The 18,528-nt window shown below is 51.8% G+C and overlaps 1 protein-coding gene across 2 annotated transcripts in view; it reads left to right on the top strand.

Moving 5' to 3' along the window:
- The window catches only part of SLC39A11 (solute carrier family 39 member 11), a 590,263-nt gene that overhangs the window by 523,057 nt on the left and 48,678 nt on the right, over nt 1–18,528 (top strand). Inside the window, exons 9-10 of one of the 2 annotated variants that reach the window (XR_004619757.1) lie at nt 6,234–6,885; nt 7,131–11,940. The exons of the other annotated variant lie outside the window; for it this stretch is intronic. The gene's annotated coding sequence lies outside the window, so the exon portion shown is untranslated. Of the gene's footprint in view, nt 1–6,233; nt 6,886–7,130; nt 11,941–18,528 lie in introns of those variants that run through there. 2 annotated transcript variants of the gene reach the window in all.

The following is an 18,528-nucleotide window of genomic DNA, read 5'->3' as shown; positions in this document are numbered from 1 at the left end:
CTGCCCTCAGGTGTGTATGTGCTGGGAAGGGTGCGTGTGGGGCCGTGTGTGCACAAGGCTGCCCGTTGGCAATTTCCTTTCCATAGATCAGAGGCCACGAGCTCCAAGGGGCCTTGACCAGCCATGAACACCATTCCCCTGTTCTGGCTGGTCCAGCTGCTCCAATGTTCCTGATGGTGATTTCACCCCTTCCATGTAAGGGGCACACTGTGTCATTGCACGCTCAACTCTGTGTCAGAGGCAGTTGGTATGAGGATGTCAAGGGAGCGATGAGGTGGGTGTCCTGAGGGCACGAAGCCTGCAGGCCTATTGTTTGGCGACTTCCGACTTGCTCTTTTGGGGTTGTTTGGGGAATCTCTGCACTCCATGGAACAAACCCCAGGGATGTCTGTCTCACCTAGGAGGATGGAAGGAGAGGGCCGTGGGGGATGGTGGAAGAAGGAAGGGGAAGCATAGGGTCACGTCTTTGCAGGGGGAGGGTTGACGGACCAATCGGTTGAGTGTGGTCCCAGGGGAAGAGGCATCCTCCTCCCCTACCCCCAGGGGAAGAGGCATCCTCCTCCCCTACTCTTGGCCACCTCCTATTTTATCCGGGCAATCAGGAGGCTGGACATCAGGCATTGGCCTCTGGAGACAGGAGCAGAGAAACACCACCATACAAAGAGAACATCTGGAAGCTTTTTAAAGTTTATTTTTTAACACATTTGCAAGAGTCAGGACATTTGCACACGAGGTTTACAGGCTGGAGAGAACCAGGGGTTTTGTCAGGTGAAAGAGAGATTTAGAGTCTGGAGAAGGGCAGTATAGGGAGACAGATGGGGGAGCCCTGGAAATGGCCAGTGTCGGCAGCCAGTCCTGCACACTTTGGACTGGTAGCCCAGGAACCTGTTAAAAGGCCCCCAGAACAGAAAAAAGGACCTGAGTTCCTTCCTTGCCTCTTCCATCCCACTGGTACAGAGCAACTGGAGTTCTTCTGCCTTGTTCCAATGGGCCGCATGAAATGGGCTGAAAGAACAGAAGGCAGGACCTCTGAGAAAGGACGGGAATGTGCTGGTGGGCTCCATCGCGCTGAGCCTTAGCCTCTAAGAGACTCACCATGGGGTGGGGGGGCTTTTCCTCTGAGAGTTACAGACCCATCTTTGCATCTCGGCTAGCCAAGCAGGGCTGACGTAGGCAGGGGACGGAGAGGCCAGCTCATCTGGGTGCTGCCATGAAGGGATACCTAAGAACGTCAGAGACCTGTGAGCTTCTCTCTCGCTCCTCCCCCTCCTCCTCTCTCTCCTGTCCTCTCCTCTTCACCTCCTCTCCTCTTCCTCCTCCTTTTCTCCACTCCCCCCACCCACCTCCTCCAGTGACATTCTGGAGTTAATGGTTTGGGCCCTGGAAGAGCTTGGCTCAGCATTTTAGGCCAGGCAGGCAGGGAGGAAAATAATGGAGGAAAAGACAGTCCCAGCAGGAGGGACAATTTACACATGACTTCATCCTTCTTTTCAAGGATTCAGAGCACCAACCTGCCTTTCCCTTTCTTCATTGCTGGTCTCTCTTTGAAATCTTTCCTTCCCTCCTGCTCCAACCCAGTGCAAAGCCCCGGCCAAGCTGATTTGCAGGGCTGCGTTCAATATATGGGAAATCTCTCCTTACTCCGAGTGCATCCTTGTGGAAGGATTGTGGTTTCAGTGCCTGGGGAGTTTACCCGTTGGAAGGAGAATTAATGCCCCCCATTTCTAAACGGGCCCCACTGCTGTACCCCTGTCTTTATGAGGACGGCTCTTTTTGGTGAATGAGCTCATGGGAGCGGGTTCATTGTGTGCTGTTTATTAGGGGAGGGAACTGAGGCTTTGTGTGGTTATTCATGGGAGACACTGAAAAGTGTCCGCCCAGTTCTGATGGGAAATGGGGTGACACAGCCACCAGGAATTCCTCATCTAGTCACCCCATCTGGCCACTAGGATGCCCGTTGCTGGGCTGACAGCAGTCATGCTTTTATAGTGTCTGCTTGGAAGCATCTCGTGGGCTTCCCATAGTCAGGATTGTGGGGTGTCACCTTCCCCTTTTCGGAGCCATCTCTCCTCTGGGCCTGCTGGCCCTCTGCAGCGTGCAGGGGCTCCCAGCATTGGCCTCACACTGGAATCACCTGGAGAGCTTTAACTGCCACCTCGTTCTGCCCTAGTAGATTCTGATTTAACCCGTCTGGAGGGAAAAGTGGAATTTTGAGAAGCATCCCAGGTGGTGCTAATGTGCAGCCAAGGTCAAGAACGGACCACCACTGAGAGAAAGCATTTCTCAACTGGGAGTGATTTTTCTGACCCCCCTCCCAGCCCTTACTCACTTACAATGTCGGAGACACTTTGGAGGGTCACACGGTGAGGAGAATGCTACTGGATCTACTGGATAGAGGTCAAGGACGCCGCTAAGCATCTTACAACGCATAGGATAGCCCCCCCCCCACCCCATAACGAAGTTATCCAACCCCAAATATCATTACATCCAGAGTTAAGAAAGTTTGCTCTAGAATGGTGGTTCTCACACTTGAGTGTACCAGAACCACCTGGAGAACTTGTTTAAAACACAGATTGCTGAGCTTCACTCCCAGGGTTTTGGATTCAGTAAGTCTGGGGTGGGGCCTGAGAATTTGCATTTCTGACAAGTTCCCAGGTGCTTGCTCAAGCTGTTGGTCCAGGGCTACACTTTGAGAACCACTAGCCTAGACTGACTGTGAATCCTGTTTTTCTAGATCTGTGATATATTGTATGCATTATGGTTACTTAGAAAACTCTAAAATGGCAATGACTTAATAACTAAGAACATTCTCTCCTGCGTAACAGAAATCCAGAGAAAGGCCATCCAAGGCTAGTATGGTGGTTCTGGAGTTACCAGGGACCCAGGTTCCCATCTTCTTGTTAGATCATCTTAGTGCATGACTCCCACCTTCAGTGTCCCTCATGGTCCAAAATGGCTGCTGGAGCACCAGCCATCATGTCCTCGTTGAAAGCAGAAGGTAGGAAAGGCAGATAGGGGAAGACAGTGGCATCCTTCCAACACATTTTGAACACACTTCCCAGAGATCCCACAACACTTTTACCTACAACTCTTTGGCCAGATCTTAGTCACATGGCCGTAGCTAGCTACAAGAAAGGCTGAGAAACATAATCTTTTTGCTTTGGGCCACAGTGTGCCAGCCAAAACTCAGAGTTATGTTACTAAGTAGAAAAGGGAGGATACTGTGGTGGAGAAGTCCGCTAACAGCTTCTGCCCATATGTCCATGCCTAATCCTTTCTGAGTTACCATTTGTATCTGTATACTTGGCATCTGCCATGTGCTTTTCATGCAATGTATCATTTAATCCTCAAAGCTCTGCAAGGCAGATAATAATATCATCTCTGTTTTTCAGATGACGGAACTGAGATTTGCAGAGATTAAGCCACCAGCCCAAGTGACAGTCACAAATGGTATAATTTGAGAACCTGCTTCCAAGCCTGGGCTGCTGCTTGCCTCAGTGGCTCTCAGGGACCTGAGCTTTTCCTCCTGAGCCTGCAGGGTGTCTGTTAGACATTTTTAAGCCCAATGCGGGACCCCGTCCCTTCTGACCCTCTGCATGCGCACCGCGATCTCCTCTTCTGTAGATCTACCAGGAGACAGAGGCGTGGTATGCCTGACGGACAAGATTAGCTCCCTATGGCTGCTGTAAAATTACCACAAACTTCGTGGCTTAAAACAACACAAATTTATTCTCATACGTTCTGGAAGCTCATTCTGCTGGACTAAAGTCAAAGCACCCGCAGGGCTGGTTCCTTCTGGAAGTGCTAGGGAAGAATCCATTTCCTTGCTTTTTCCAGCTTCCGGAGACCTCTGCGTTTCCGATCCCTCCCTGAATCACTCCAGACTCCTGCCTGCATTTTCACATTTCACTCCCTCTCCTGTGTCACCTCTCCTCCCCACCTCCCTCTTGTAAGGACTCTCATGCTGACACTTGGGGCCCACCTGGGTCTTCCAGGATCATCTCTGCCCATCAGGCCCCTTCTGCCACCACGGGTCACATTCACAGGTTGCCTGGATTAGGACGTGGGTGTCTCTGGGGGCTAACAGTCAGCCAGCCACAGGGCCTCTCTTGCTCCTGTGCTCCCTTTCCTGGTCCTCAGTTTTGCTTCCATGGGCTGTTCCCGACACAGACGCCTCGTACATTTCACTTCTGTCCCAGGAGTTTTCAGAGGCCAGAGACAGGTTCTGAAGGGCAAGGCGGTGTGTCGGAGGTTTGTCTAATCAGCCCCAGTGGCCATGGCAACGGACATGAAAACACTCAAGTGGAAAAGGAGTGGGGGAAGGGGATCCTGCCCTGGAGGTGGCAGAGTGACTTCACCTGGGCACGATGCACACTGGACAAGCATAAACAGCAGGTACACTCCGGGTTGCGTGTTTCTAGGTCATCTTGCAAATCTCTAGGTGTCTGTGGATCTGTGAGCCCCCTCTCGCCTTTCTCTAGGCTCGTGGAGGCGTGTCTTCGGCCAAATACAAATGCTACACCTAGCAGAGTTTATTGGAGGGGGGAGGGCGGGAGTGTTAGGCTCCAAATGCCTCCCAACATTCCCCTCTGTGTTTAATGTCCCCCTGCCAAGTGCATGCGGTTGCCAGGCAACAAGAAGGAAGTCCCTGTGTGATTCACCCGCTGCTGCCCATTAATCTGCTGCATGCGTCTCCCTGGGGAAAAGGCTCCTCCTGGCCCTCTGGGAGACAGCGCGGAGGGCTGCTGCCCGGGAGGGGAAGGGGACCAGAGGAAAGTTAGCAGAACTTTGGGGCTCTTCAGGGTGTTTTCGGGTCCAAATGAAAGTGTGTCTGGAGAGCCCAGGCAGCACCTGGGTGAGACTTACGGTTTCCTCTTGGCGGCCAATCAGAGAGCCTCTCGGAGCGTCAGAGCACCTCCGCGTGGGCACGCCAGCTGGCTTTTGGTGGGTAGGTGGTTCTAACATGCACACTCTCCCCTTGCAGCTCTCCTGCAGAGGAATGCCTTCTGCGTTCTCTCTGCTCCATCTCCCTGGAGCAGGCCCTCACTGGGACCTCCTGCCGCCTCTGACAGTGCCTGGTTTCTGGGTGTCTCGGCAGCCACCCACATCCCTGCCAGGGGGGTGGCCAAAGCCCACGGGAAGGAGAGCGCCCCTGCACAGGCTGGGCTGCAACCCCCATAGTGGGTCTGCAGAGGGGCCGATGGGGGCCTTTAGCCCAGACCATCCCCAGAATCTCCAGTGTGTGTCCCTCAGCTATCGATGTCCTTCCAGCCGCATGCTTGATCAGGATCTCCTCTCTCCTGAGGCCTGCGAGGGCGGGGCTTGCCTGTCTGCTCTGTGTCCGTTTCCATAGCATCTCACCTGGGCTGCTCCTTGGCAATGCACACATTTGCACATGTCCCTGTTGGTCCTTATGGGTGGATGGTGATTGCCGCAATTGTGAGGCCTGGATTATCCGTGCCGGGGAGTAGGCCCCTTGCTTGCCTCGCTGGGTCTCACCGATTTTAAAATGGGGAAGTCCCCTGAGCGCATTTGGTGGCACTAAATATATTTGCCCCTCAGAAATGGGGGTCACAGGGGGTGGTGGGAAGTCAGGAAATATGTGGAGCCCATGTCCAGCTTTGCTAATTTGCAATCACCATTAGGAAAGCAAATGTGTTAAGCCACGTCATCCTGTTTCCTCCAAGGGACCCCATCTGTTCTGGATAATTTGCTAATTTTTTGTTAAGGGATTTGTGAGAACAGACAGAAGTCCCAGCTAAAGTGAACATTAGGGACTCCGCCCTGGCCATCCTGGCACCCTCTGTGCCTCAGTTTTCCTGTCTCTACAGTGGGCAACCTAACACCTCCATGTATCCTGTGCCATATCTCACAGGCAGTGTCATGACATGCTGAAAGACAGAAGCTTTCACTTCCCCTGGGCTGGCTATATTCAGTGTTTTGGGTTTTTTGTTGTCGTTTTTGTTTGTTTAAATCGGCTATGTAGTATAATGGTGAGATCTGTGTGGAGGGTTCCTGGTGGTAATTCAGTGTAGGGAGAGTTCCTTGAGTGGTATAAATAGGCCTTCCTTTTTTTGTTTTTTTTTTTTCCCGTCTTAGCCCAAATAGTGCTTTCCGCACTGTGGGTTCTGTGCACCAGCTAGAACCGTATGGACTAAAGACAGGAGAGTCCAGCTCACTGCTGATGAAAGAGAAGGCAGAGTCTAACTCCGATGCTGTGTTTCGGTCTACAGGCCTGGAAAGGAGCAGCTAAGGGCTCCTCTTCCTCACCATACTTCCCACCAGGAACCTGGGGGGAGCCAACATATGCCATCAGGACCTTGCAAAGGACCCACCTAAGGTGGGACCATCTCTTAAGAGGCAAGAGCTCCGGGTCTGAGAATTCTTATTTTGGAGAATGAAGAAACTTCTGGTTTTGAGAAGACATTGGAGGGGAAAGCAAAGACCCTTGCACTGAGGAATAGTCTATGTGTGGACCGGCATGAACTGGACGTGACCTACAGTTGGACGTGACCTACAGTTGGACAAGTTACCATCATCACAGACCTTGTCCTGCCTTCTTGTGGAAGACGTTTCCTCTGCTGCCTCCTGCCCTTAAGCCTCCCCCCAGTGCCCGGAAACCAAAGGGCTTTCTACCACACCCTTTCTTGCCCCCCAACTCCCCCGTCTGCTGTGCCTTTGGACTCGGCAATTCTTGTTTGCTCCATTATCTTCCAGCCGGATACAGAGTGAATTGTTAACCACACTTAGGCCAAATGGGATTTTAATTTTTGTTCCTGTTCCTTCTGAAGAGGCCAGTGTTTGTGTGGCTATGTGAGCGGCATTGGAATAGAATGTCCTCTCGCTTCTTGTGGATCTGGCCCCTCAGGTTCCAGAGCCATGCAGGTCAGTGCCGAAGTTCTTCGGGACCTCGGATGTCAGGGACATTGGAGGGGGCTCCCGTAGGGGCGCGGGGTCAGGAAGGCGGGTGTCCTCCATGTCCAGCTTTCTTTGCTTGGATCCCACACAGATGTTTGTCTGGAAGAGCAAAAACTGAATGCTGTGTGTTCATCCCAGCTGTTTTCGCTCTCTTTTTTTTTTTTAATGTCATTTTGATGTATAATTGACATGGTATTCTATTCGTTTCCCAGCTATCTTCTGTTGACACAGACGCACCGCCAGCCGAGAAGACCCCTCCTCTCAGATGGCAGCTGGGGCCCCTGCCCGAGCATGGTGCTTCATCGTAGACCATCTAGCTACCAGAGCTGGTGTGTTTATTGAAGACCCTCTTCCCCTCGGATGCTGACGACACTCCTGACGGCAGATTGGGCCCCTCGAAACACGAGTCCTGTGTGTTCCTCCCCTCCAGGGCCACGTGCACATGACTGAAAACACTTCTAGAGTCGACCTTGTCTAAATTGCAGAGCAAAAGGTGCCCGTTCGTTCAACTTTGAAAGCAAACGGATGGCTTGCCTTTGTAGAAAAATTAAAGCCGTACACACATATCTTCTCTTTGCTGTAGCTGATGTGTTTCTGTGACCATAGAGTGACTTCAGTGTCTGCTCAGTGGAGCAATGGGGTCCTTCTTGGCCTCTCAGATTCCCCACAAAATGAGTGAGGAGCACCTCTTGAGGTCGTTTCCTGCTGTTGAAACGTAAGGTTTGTTTGTGGGCTTTTGTCTTCCTTCCTTGACATGCACACAGACTCGTCGCACTGGTTAGAGTCCTTCAGGTTTCAAGGAACAGAGACCCGCTTCGAGCACCTCCATTAACATGGGTTTTTTCCAAATTGCTCTCGAAGTAAGGTAGACAGGAAGAGTCTGCCCAGCAGCTGCCCAGCGAGCCTTTCTAGAAGCCCAAAGTCATTCAAGACATCCATTCACTAGACAGTTTCCAGGAACAGCAAGAACTCGGACGCCGTAGTCATTCTAATCATCTGCTCAGCAGCAGGACTCACTGCTCCTGATTCTAGAATTCTCCTGTGACAATGAGCTGAGGGGTGGTAGCCATCCCAGTTTACCCCGGGCTGAGAGGTGTCCTGGGACACATGACTTTTTGGTGATAAACCTGGGACAGTCCTGGGCAAACCAGAATAATTGGCCACCCTCCTGGGTGGCTTGCTGACGTTGCTTCTGCCGCTAAGTTACCTGCCATAGGTCGCTTGATTAGCCTGGCCAGCTGCCATTCAGAACCCTTGCGTCTGACCACATCGTTGACCACTGGGCAGGCTACAGATGGAGGCCATTGGATCAAGCACTGATCCCGACCACGTCAGGTGTTTCCCTGATGGTAGGCTTGCATGAGATTGAATAAAAACCTGGGTGTAATGAACCAGCTGAGACCACTTCCTTCACAAGACGTGCTGTGGATGGAGATGGGAGCCATTCAAGGGATCAGGGATTCCTCTCCAATACAGTCCTACTTAAAAAAGGTGACGCTAACCTTTCTTATTAAGAACAGAGCAGTTCATCGGGAAACAAAAATTACCACAACCACTGGGAACGGCGGGGAAACAGACTACGCATGTCTGACAGACATGCACGTACCACGTAGAAGGAGCCAAGAAGAAAACTCTGCATCTTTGCTAGAGAGAGAGTTAGGAGCTAAAGTCATCAGGACGGGGGACGGGGTTGTCTAGGGAGCAAAGGAGTTGACTGGAGGACTTCCTGAAATGCCTTTGAACTCTAGGATTCTTTGAAATATCAAGGGCATGTAAATGTGGCCCAAGTGTGTACTTTCCCTCTAAAGTCTCCCAGATCACCTTTGAGTTCCACTCCAGTCGTGTCGAATGGGGCCTCCCGGCTCCCTCTTCCCTCTCCAGACACTGACTTTATCTGGGATCAGGGAGCGGAACTTGGTGGTGGTCGTGGGCGGTGGAGGAGGACGGGAAGGTTGTACCTGCCCAACTTTTGGTGTTCTTGACAAGTAAGAACAATCCAAAGGCAAATTACAGGTTCTTTTCAGGTTAGTCAAAGCCGGGCTTTCGGGATTGCATGCCGTCCCGAAGCTGTTGCTTCTTGTCGGGGGATCAGGCCTCCATCTTTTCTGTTGAAAGACGGGCATGAGCGTCTGCAGTGCTGGAACGCGAGCCTCCGGCTCATCCCGCCCCTCTTGCACGCTGTGGCTACACGGGGGGTCATTGCCTGCTAAGGTGGAGATGGGCATGCGAACATCTAGAAACCCGTCTCTCGTTACCCGTGTGTAAAGATCGAGATCCCCCATGCACCCGAGTCTTTGCCCCTGTTCTGGCTCTTTCTGCCTTCACTGCGTCGAAGGAAGGCTAGCCCAGAGCCTTGGGCACCACTTTTCTTTTTAAAAAGATGGACTCATTTCAGACGTTCCCTTCATTCATGTCCCACGTACGGTCTTCGGTTCCCTAAGTCTCACTGTTGTGCCAAAGGCAACAATCTCCTCTTTCTTGCTCTCTTCTTATCGTCTCATTCACATAGAATCACAGAATCCCCGAGTTCAAAGTGGTCTAAAGGCATCACCTTTATCTAGATTTACCTCTGACTGAGGCAGGGGTCCCCTTTCCAACATCAGACGCGGGATCGCCCAGGCCTAGGGAAGGCAGCCTTTTTGGCAGAGCGGGAGAGGACGGGGAGAGAGGGCTGGATGGTATTCAGCTTGGTAGGGAAAGCAGTAGGTTGTGAAGAGCAGTTCGTGGGCTGGCTAGAGACCCTGAATGTCAACTTCCTAACGAGATTTTGAGCCAGGTGTGCTTTGCCCCCTCCCCAGCATGTATCTGTCTCTTACTTCTGGGTCCAGGGTGACTTCTGATAAAAAGTACAGAGTAGAGAGACAAGGAAATCTGAGATTTTGTCTCCAAAAGACCCTCCTCTTCATTCCTTCCCTGTAAATTAGAGGAGTCGGGCCACGTGATCCCTGAAGCCTCTTCTGTCTCTGACATCCGCAGTGCCGTCACATTTAATCAAGTCCGTGACCGGAAGGTATGCTGTTTCTTTGCTCCATTTGAGAAGAGTAAATCAAGTGTTGCCCAAGGTACCGTGGAAGGGCATTTCATCCGCGTGCTGGACACAGTCATCTTGCTGCGATCCATTATAAATATAATCTCAAGTTAGGGCCCTGTCCCGAGATTTTGTTCAGGCTTTCCTGTGAGATTTTCCCGTGGCATTAAAACTTGACCCACAGGGACCTTTCATCCTCTTCAAAGGGTCCCCAAAACCCCGGTGTTGATGGAGAGATGGAAGGTCCTAATGGTGAGGTACAGCCCTCTGCTCAGGGGAATATGGTTTAAAGGGCATAAGGGTGACCTTGGGAATGGCCACTGACCTTGGACAAGACTCTCACGCCAGGCTGGTGGGAAGCAGGGCTGGGTCCCCCTATCCCTGCTTCAGAGTGAGACCTTCTATGCCCAGGCTGACAAGAGCTCTGAACTGAGGGGGTTCTGGAAGTCTGTACTCTAGTCCCACCTTAACTTCAGCCCCAAGGCCCTTTTTGTTGGGTCTCAGTCTTCTCATCCACAAAGTGGGAGAGGGAGGGGGAAGTGGGTGGTGTGGGTGATCCTCTAAGGTCCCTCCCATGTGTCAGGTTCTAAGCCTCACCTGACCCAGCTGAGGCCTGCCTGTTCTCTGACAAGTAGCTCTTCTCCCTCTGCCTTTGGCTGCACAAGCCAGAAACAGGGCTGTCCCGGGAAGTCCATTACCAGAGAATACTTCAAAGCTGTTTGCACTCGTTGTCAGTTGCACTGAACTTGAGTTTGTTGAGGGAGAAGGCAAATAGACATACAGACTGATGGCAGCACGGGGAAGGGGGACTGCTATTTGCCCGGGGTGACAAGCGGGGGGGAAAAACCAGCCTGTAGTTTTGACCAATAAATAAAAACTGGGAGCTCTGCGTGGCTACAACTGGAGGGGATTTATTAGTTTGCTTAGTGAAAGGCAAATATTAAGTCTTAAGTTGACCCGTCCTGGGACCTGCCTTTTGGCTTTTGTATGCCGTCCTGCACCGATCACTGTGTACTTCGGGTTATCAAGTTCTGTCAAAGGGTTTGGGATTTTTTTTTTTCTTAATTGTTTTCCATCTCGTTCTCCTTTCTTCCCTCCTTTGCCTGCCTTCCCCCACTGTTACCGCAACTCGGGGTACGGAAGACACGTGGCCGCGTTGTCCTGTTCATGAAGCTGGCTGTAATCAGGGCTCCCGTGGGCTTCAGAACTGCCCAGCTGCCAGTGCAGAGGCTCAGGACCAGGTGGTCCTCGTGGGTCCCTCTGTCCTCGGCCCTGAGCATAAGTCTGGGCATCGGAAAAAGATACACATCATGTGTTTCTCTACGTTGTCACCTTTCTTTCCTATGTGACTGTTCGTGCTGAACCCTGCCCTCCAAGAGGAGCCGCTGAAGGTAGGGCCATGAGGGCTAACTGGGGTCTGACCAGGACTCGTCACCATCCAGGGAGTGAAATGTCCAGACCAGAGGGGCTAGACAGGCACCCAGTCTATCCAGTTTCCAAGTATGAGCTTCAATGAAGCTAAACTACATGGAACATTCTTTACCCTTTGCCTCAAACGTCCTCGGTGCAAAGCCAGTCTGTTCTGAACACTGACGTTCTTGGGTCCTAGGGCCTCATGGGTGGGGCTCGCTAATACCCACCACCATGGGGTCCTGCCTACTAGGGCACCCTGAGCGCCACTGCCACCCTGGCAATGGTCCACAGAGGGTGCCCTTCCAGGCCAGTTCACGGTATAATGGCTCACCACCACTCTTCCTGTAGCCAAGAGTTGGGAATGTTCTGGAACTGCTTAATTAAGAAAGTTCCTTTCACATTCCAGTGGTGATTTTCGATTGAACTCAGCATGATTTTTAATCCTCTGGCAATTCTTCCTGGATGAGTCTATTTTTAAAAAGGTCAATGTTGGGTACCCAGGCTACTGCTGTCCTACTAGTCCTTCAAGGCTCCGCTCCAAGTCTCCCTTCTCTGGGATGCCTTCCTGAATTCCTTCTTCCCTTTCGACCAGGCACATGTTCTTTTAACGTATTTATCTGGCATTGGGTAGGTACTCATAAAATGCTGATCCCTCCTTTCTGGACCACAGCGCTTTTCATACGACACTGCTGCGCTTACACTGAACTTGTTTTAAGTACCCCTTTCTTCCCAGCCCTCCCTCCCCTTCCCCCTACCCTTATCAGAGCAGGAACTAGGTCACTCCTTATGCATTGAAATTTATCCCTGAGATAACCACTCATGTTCATGATCACATGGCAGGCACTGTAATTGACATTGGATTCTCAGAAAACAGAATCACATGGATCAGTCACTTGGACCAAGTCTTACAAGTAGCTTGCATGTGAGGGCTGGGATCAAAACCAAGGTAGTTAAGGGGCCTCAAGTTCGGAGCTCTTCAGTTGTGGCATGGCGATTTGAACGAGGTAGATATACAAGAAAGATGTTGGGTTGACTTTTCCTACTAATGACCTATGGCTGAGTGTCCCACCAAATTTGCCAGTTTCTTATATGCCCATTATTCATCAATAAAGTGTTTTCTGAACAGTGGAGAAAATGTGCTTATTGCTTGATGGGTTGCTTTCCCTGCAGAAACCTTTCTTGAAATAGAATGTGCCTGGTATTTGCTGATTATCCGAGAGCCAGGTTCATTTTTAAAGTCAGAATAAGAAATTTAAATTCAGGAGTTTAGGTCGAATTTCTGAAGAATTTCGCAACGTCCCATAGGAGAAACACAGAAGGAAAAAAACCCCACATATAAGATATTCTCTGCCTTTGGGATCTTACGTACAGTCTTAATCTCGTTTGCCAGATGAACTCTTTGTTAGGGTTCCCGGAGAATCTGGACGGGTGATGCTGCCTGCCCTTCACCTTCATGCAGACTTTTCCAGTAAGTCACAGGCAGAGAAGATGGGTAATGATGGGCAGATGGGCCCGGGGTTCAAGGGCTTACCACCTGGGGACAGAAGGCAAAGACGAAAGAGGTGTATGTCAAAAAAGCAAGCAGGCTCCGGAGAGAGGGTCTGTTCCCAGTTGTTCTCTGATTAACTACCCCTCCCAAGGGGAGGAGCATAGAAAGGAAACGGGAGTCCCAGAGATATAGGCAGGAGGTCCACCGTCTTGGGGAAGAGGGCAAGAACTCAAAGTCCACCCCCTCCTCTTTTCACTTTGTACAAACTAGTAGAATTAGAGTTTTGGACAAAGGGGGATGCCCTCTGTGGGCTGCGGTCACTGGCACCAGTTTCAAACATTTGAGAGATGATAGGACGTTCAGCAGAGAAAAATGAGGCAATTCAGGAAACAGTACGTCCTGTGTTCTAGAGTGCTTTACAATTTCACAGCTTCTTGTTCAAATCTCACAGCCCCTTTGTGAAAGGTATTGAGACCTCGTTGTTACAGGTGAGGATATGAAGCTGGGGGGGTCAGTGACTCGCCGTGGAACGTACCCCATCCTCCATGCCCTGTTCTGCTTTCTCAACCAACATCTCGGGAGGGACTGAAATTGCAAGCCATATCAGTCCCAGTTGGCTAATATAACAAAACACCCCAGATCTCTGAGTTTTTCCCATTTACACCTTGGTGGTATGTGAGGAGGCAGTGGTGGGGACAGACGGCTCTTTTTTGTGCCAAAATTGAGGGACTCTGGTGACTATTTTAGGACCCGGTGACCTTAAAGAGAGGCTAGATGGAGCAGACCACCTCGGCCTGAACCATCCACCCATTCTAGCCGTAAGACCTCTGGGGAGTAACGTTGCCTCCCCGGGCCTCAGTTTCCTTCTCTTTAAACTGCTCCGTGGGGCTGTTAGCAAGGCGTCCATGTGTTATTGCAGGCGTGGCATTTCCCACAGTGCCAGCGACTCAGCGCTCAGGCAGCATGCCTCTGTACTCTAGACACAGAGCCCAGTGGCCCGCCTGCCATGACTCTTGGCTCAGATGATCTCTGTGCCTGGACCGGAAGGGAGACTTCAAATGTGCACTCCGCCACCGAGTCTGTGTTTCTGGCTGCAAGCAAGCTCTTTGGCCTGTTTGGTTTGGTCCTGGGGAGAAAGCTGAGCTGCTGGCTAGGAGTGTTGATGGGGATGATGTCTGGACCCTGGCTCTGGGAGCAGTGACCACCCTCCTGAGCAAGCTCGACGCCACATTCCCTTTGTCTGACTCTAATCCCAGTCCCGCTTTTTCTCCCAGAGGCCGCGTTCTCTCCAGACTCTGTCTGGGGCCTCTACTGACCAAGGGACCCCTACCGAATACTCCCATTAGACACACATCTTGGCTACTTGAGGCCCTTCAGTAGCCTCCTGCCCGGGGAGCAGAGAGAAGAGCCCATTTCACAAGCCCAACAGGCTTCTCCCAGTTTCCACACCTAGAGTACAAATCGCACCCTTCTTTGCTGCGCCCCTCTCTCTCGGACCCCCAGCTGGGTGCGGGTTCTTGTATCCAGGAGACCTCAGTGGCCCAGGATTCTGGCAGCAGCTCAGGCTGTTCCGTCCTTGGCCCTCCTGGCACCGCTGGAGAATGGAAAAGCTGGTCTGTTTACAGGACACGGGGCCAGGACAGCATTAAAAACTAAGGAGCAAATAAAATGTTGTAAACAAATTTCCTTTCCAGTAAGGCTCACTCCTCCCCCCGACCCCGTCCTCCAACACGCACCATTTTTCTCATGTGTTTGGATAAACTTTCATCCTGTGCAATTACCATTCCCAGGGAGGGGCCGCCTATTTCCGTTGGCTATTTATTTTGATTTTGACCATTCCCCTGCCTTTTGAGCATCACACACCTAAGAGTAAAGAAAATAAGCTCCCTATCGGGGCCTAGGGAGCAGCTCCCCCCTACCCTTCCTTTGTCCGCCGGAGTGTTCCCCTTGGTGCCCACCACACCCTCACCTTCCGACTTCACCTCAGTGTGTAGACGCGGCAGACGGTGGTTGGCGAAGGAGGGGCAGGGGTGAAGCAGGGGAGAGACGTGGTTTCACAGAAAAGCTGGAACTGACACAAAGGGGTTGGTTGTGTGGGGGTGACCATCTCTCCGCAGAAGCTCTTTACGAATCCCCCTCGTAGTGAGTTTTTGTGTGAGCAGAAAGCCGTTGAGCTCACGTTTCCTGACCCCAGCAGTAGCTGATTGTAAAGCAGTTTATCCGGAGAGGGGGAAATACCTTGTTTCAGCATTTTAATTTTTTTGGGGGGGAGGGGTCTGAACCAGATTTGTGAGAAAGGAGATAGAGAGGAATAACTTTTTCCGCCCCCCTGGCTTTGAACTACATGAGATCAGAGAAAAAAACAAAACAAAACAAAAAAATCCCCCCACCAAACAATTTTGAACAATGATTATTCTTGTTTATAAAAGCGCTGTGTTATTAAGGACCCCTATTTATGTGTTTCAGACTCTCCCTCTGGTCTCTGCATTCCCCTCCTCCGTGTTGGAGTGAAGGAGGTAACACCCCACGCTGTCAGCCATACGTGTTGGTCATCCCCACTTCCCATGGAAGTTCACTTTCTAAATTCCTTGCCTTTGCCCGGTTGGATGAATTGGCATTCTTGGAGGTGCTGAATTCAGGGAGGCCGTGAAGGACAGGGTGGCGTGACTCATGGACAAGTCATGGAATCCGTTTGACTTTAGATTCCTTCAGATGTAACTCAGTGGGGGCATCAGGAAGTGGCCTGGGGCGGAGGGCAGGGTCTGCTACCCCCCCACAACTTCCCCATGAGCCCCCCAGCTTCCTCTGTTCTTCCTGACTGCCACTCCTACACCCTTTATCTAAAGATGTCCTAGAGCTGTCCCAGGGTCCCCTGACCGAGGTGTGGTCCCTGGGTTACGAGTTGGTGGCATGATGAAGGGGGGAGCTGGACGTTCCCCTTTGGAGTAGTGGGGCCTTCCTCACAGCCATCTTCTGAGGGGCTGAAGGATATGATTCTTATTCCAGAGGGTGTGAGAACCTCATTAATAAAACCTGGTTGACATCGGAATGATGCTCGGCGTATGTGTGCAAGGGTGAAGTGCACAGGACCGTGTGCTGTGCCTGGATCCAAAACTACGCCCCTGCCACCGTGCCAGGTCTGTCGCAGCTTTGGGTAGACGTTTCCAGAATGGAGGAGGAATGGCTCAGGATCCACCCCCGGTCTGGTGTGCGGGCCCCCTTGAGAGCACCAGGAGACTCTAACTTAATGCAAGCTAGTATTGTACAATCTCGTGTGGTAGGAGAGAGCCTGAAGTCCTCGCTCTCGGACCTCGGTTCCGGGGACGCTGAGGCTCAGCTGCTAATGGTGCAAGCTCACCCAGCAAGCTAACGGTGAGCCTTGACGGGAGTGGGCCTGCGAACCTCGGCCTGGAATAGGATCCCCTCAGCGTAAATGCTGGAACAGGAGGCCGGAGAAGGCATCCGACATGCCTGGGAGGGAGGAGGGGTCCAGCCCAGGCAAAGTGCTTCAGAGGCAAAATCCATCTGTGGTGGCTTCGCGCCTGCCGTCAGGGTTGGGCGCTCCCGGGTCAAGAATGCTTTGAATAAGAGGCGCTGGGGGTGGACCAGCCCTCCATGGGGGACGCCGGGCTCTCCAGGGAGGGGAAAGACTTCATCCGGGCTGCGGCCCCATTCTCAGTTCCGCTCTATTTAGAANTTTTTTTTTTTTTTTTTTTTTTTTGTGGAAAGCAGATTGCTGAGGAGGGAAGCAACAGGCCAGCAGGGAAGATGATTCTGCAGTGCTTCCAGAATAGGGGGCGGGGGGAGGCAGAGATTGAGGACAGGACTTAGTGCCTGCGGACTGGCCCCATAGGCTTCTCCCCTGCCTCCGCCTCTCAGTCCATCACCCTTCTCCTCCAGCCCAGCAGCCCGACAGCAGACAGAGCTTATGGAGGCAAGGGAGAAGCCCCCGAAACTATTTCTACTTGTGCAGGTAGGGTAGACAAGCAGAGGTTTTAATTCCATGCATCCATGCAACAAAAGCCCCACTGCAGTAAACGTCCCCTTCCGTATCATGTATCACGGAATGGGACTCATGGGACAGCAGGCCAGGCTGCCTGGGTGCAGAATGGCATATGACCTGATTCTCTTCTGGATGCGCTGCCTGGGTTCAAGGTGACCCCAGAGCATCCTGGAGGTTCTCGCCAGCAAAGGTGGCAGGTGAGGTGGCTGACGTTTTGCTTACGGGCCTTGGTGAATCCTTCTCCCCCCGGCCCTCCACAAAGGGACAGCTGTGTTGACTACACAGTAGGTCGCTTCAGATTCTGTAGACGGAAAGTGGTGGGTGGCCAAGGGGTCTCTGAAAACAGTGTCTTTAAAGAATCATTCCGCAATCACCCTGCCCTCTCCTTAGTCTGTGCCTTGCAAGAGAAACTTGATGTCTGAGAAGTGACTCTCGCTGGTCCTACCTGTGACTCACTTTGGAGCCCAGGGAGGCAGGTGGCTCTACCCGCTGGACTCCAGGTGGCATCTGGAGTGCCTTGTTCCTTGAAATGGGTCATAGTCACTCACCTTCCCAAGCAAGGCAATTTCGAGACCAACAGTGACTGTTCTTCCAGAGCTTTGGAAGCTGTGTAGATCTGAGACTTCATTCTTAGGGCTTCCTAATCGACAAGATCCTGGTCATGTTGGTCTGGGTGCCAGAGGGTGGCTTCCTGCTGAGGTCCTGCTAGCGCACAGCCATTAACGACCAGCAGACGTTCAAATGCATGAGATGCCCATTCCTGGCCAGCTGGCCAGTTGTCTGGCTCTCTGAGCCCCTATAGCAAGTCAGATGTGACTTTCAACCTCAGCCATGCCCCTGATTTTAACCAGTGGTTCTCCACCAGGGGTGATGTTGCTACCTGCCCCCCACCCCGGGGCCATTTGCAATGCATGGAGATACCTTCGGTTTTCATCACCAGAGGGGAGGATACCACTGGCATTTAGTGGGTAGAAGCCGGGGGAGCTACTAAAAATCTTGCAATGAACAGGACAGCCCCTCCCCTCACTACGAAGTATTATCGAGCTCCAAATGTCAATAGCGTTGGGCTGGCAAAACTGTGTTTTAAATCTCTGCTTCAGGGTTGAACCGAGCGCCAACCCCAGTCCCCTGCACCCTCAAACTCACTTTATTTACCAAAGGGGGAAAGAAATCTGTTATTTTTTCCGAGTGCATTTCCACCTGTATCTTATCAAGAACCACCAAGTTCAGCACACCCTTGATTAGTCACTTCCATTAACAGTGTTTATTTTGGGGTTTGTGTTTATTTTTGAAACGTAGTCTCCTTCTCCCTGCCCGGTCCTTACGCACCAGCAGTGCTCAGCCAGTTCCCTAGCGAGGTCTTGTCCACACTTTCCTGGGCCATCCATAAACCTCCTTGGCCAACTTCTGAGGACAGGACGTCTCTCTTCCTCCCTTCCTGGGGGTGGGGGGGCGGTGCAGGGGTGGNGAGTTTCTCTTAAAGCGGCAGTTGTCTTCCCCCCTACTTATTTCCCAGATACGCTTGAAAATCCTTTTCATTAGTGACTCCCTTGACCAACCAACCCGTGACAGAGCTGCGACTTTATTCCTAGCCCTCCACATTCCGTGAAACCAAAGACTCTCGGTGGTTTTCTGCATTGAGTCAGAGGCAAGGAGGTTTTTGCTTTGCCGGGTGCC

Source organism: Ailuropoda melanoleuca, chromosome 13, assembly GCF_002007445.2.
Source record: "Ailuropoda melanoleuca isolate Jingjing chromosome 13, ASM200744v2, whole genome shotgun sequence".
NCBI lineage: Eukaryota > Metazoa > Chordata > Mammalia > Carnivora > Ursidae > Ailuropoda > Ailuropoda melanoleuca.
This window is presented reverse-complemented; position numbering and strand designations above follow the sequence as displayed.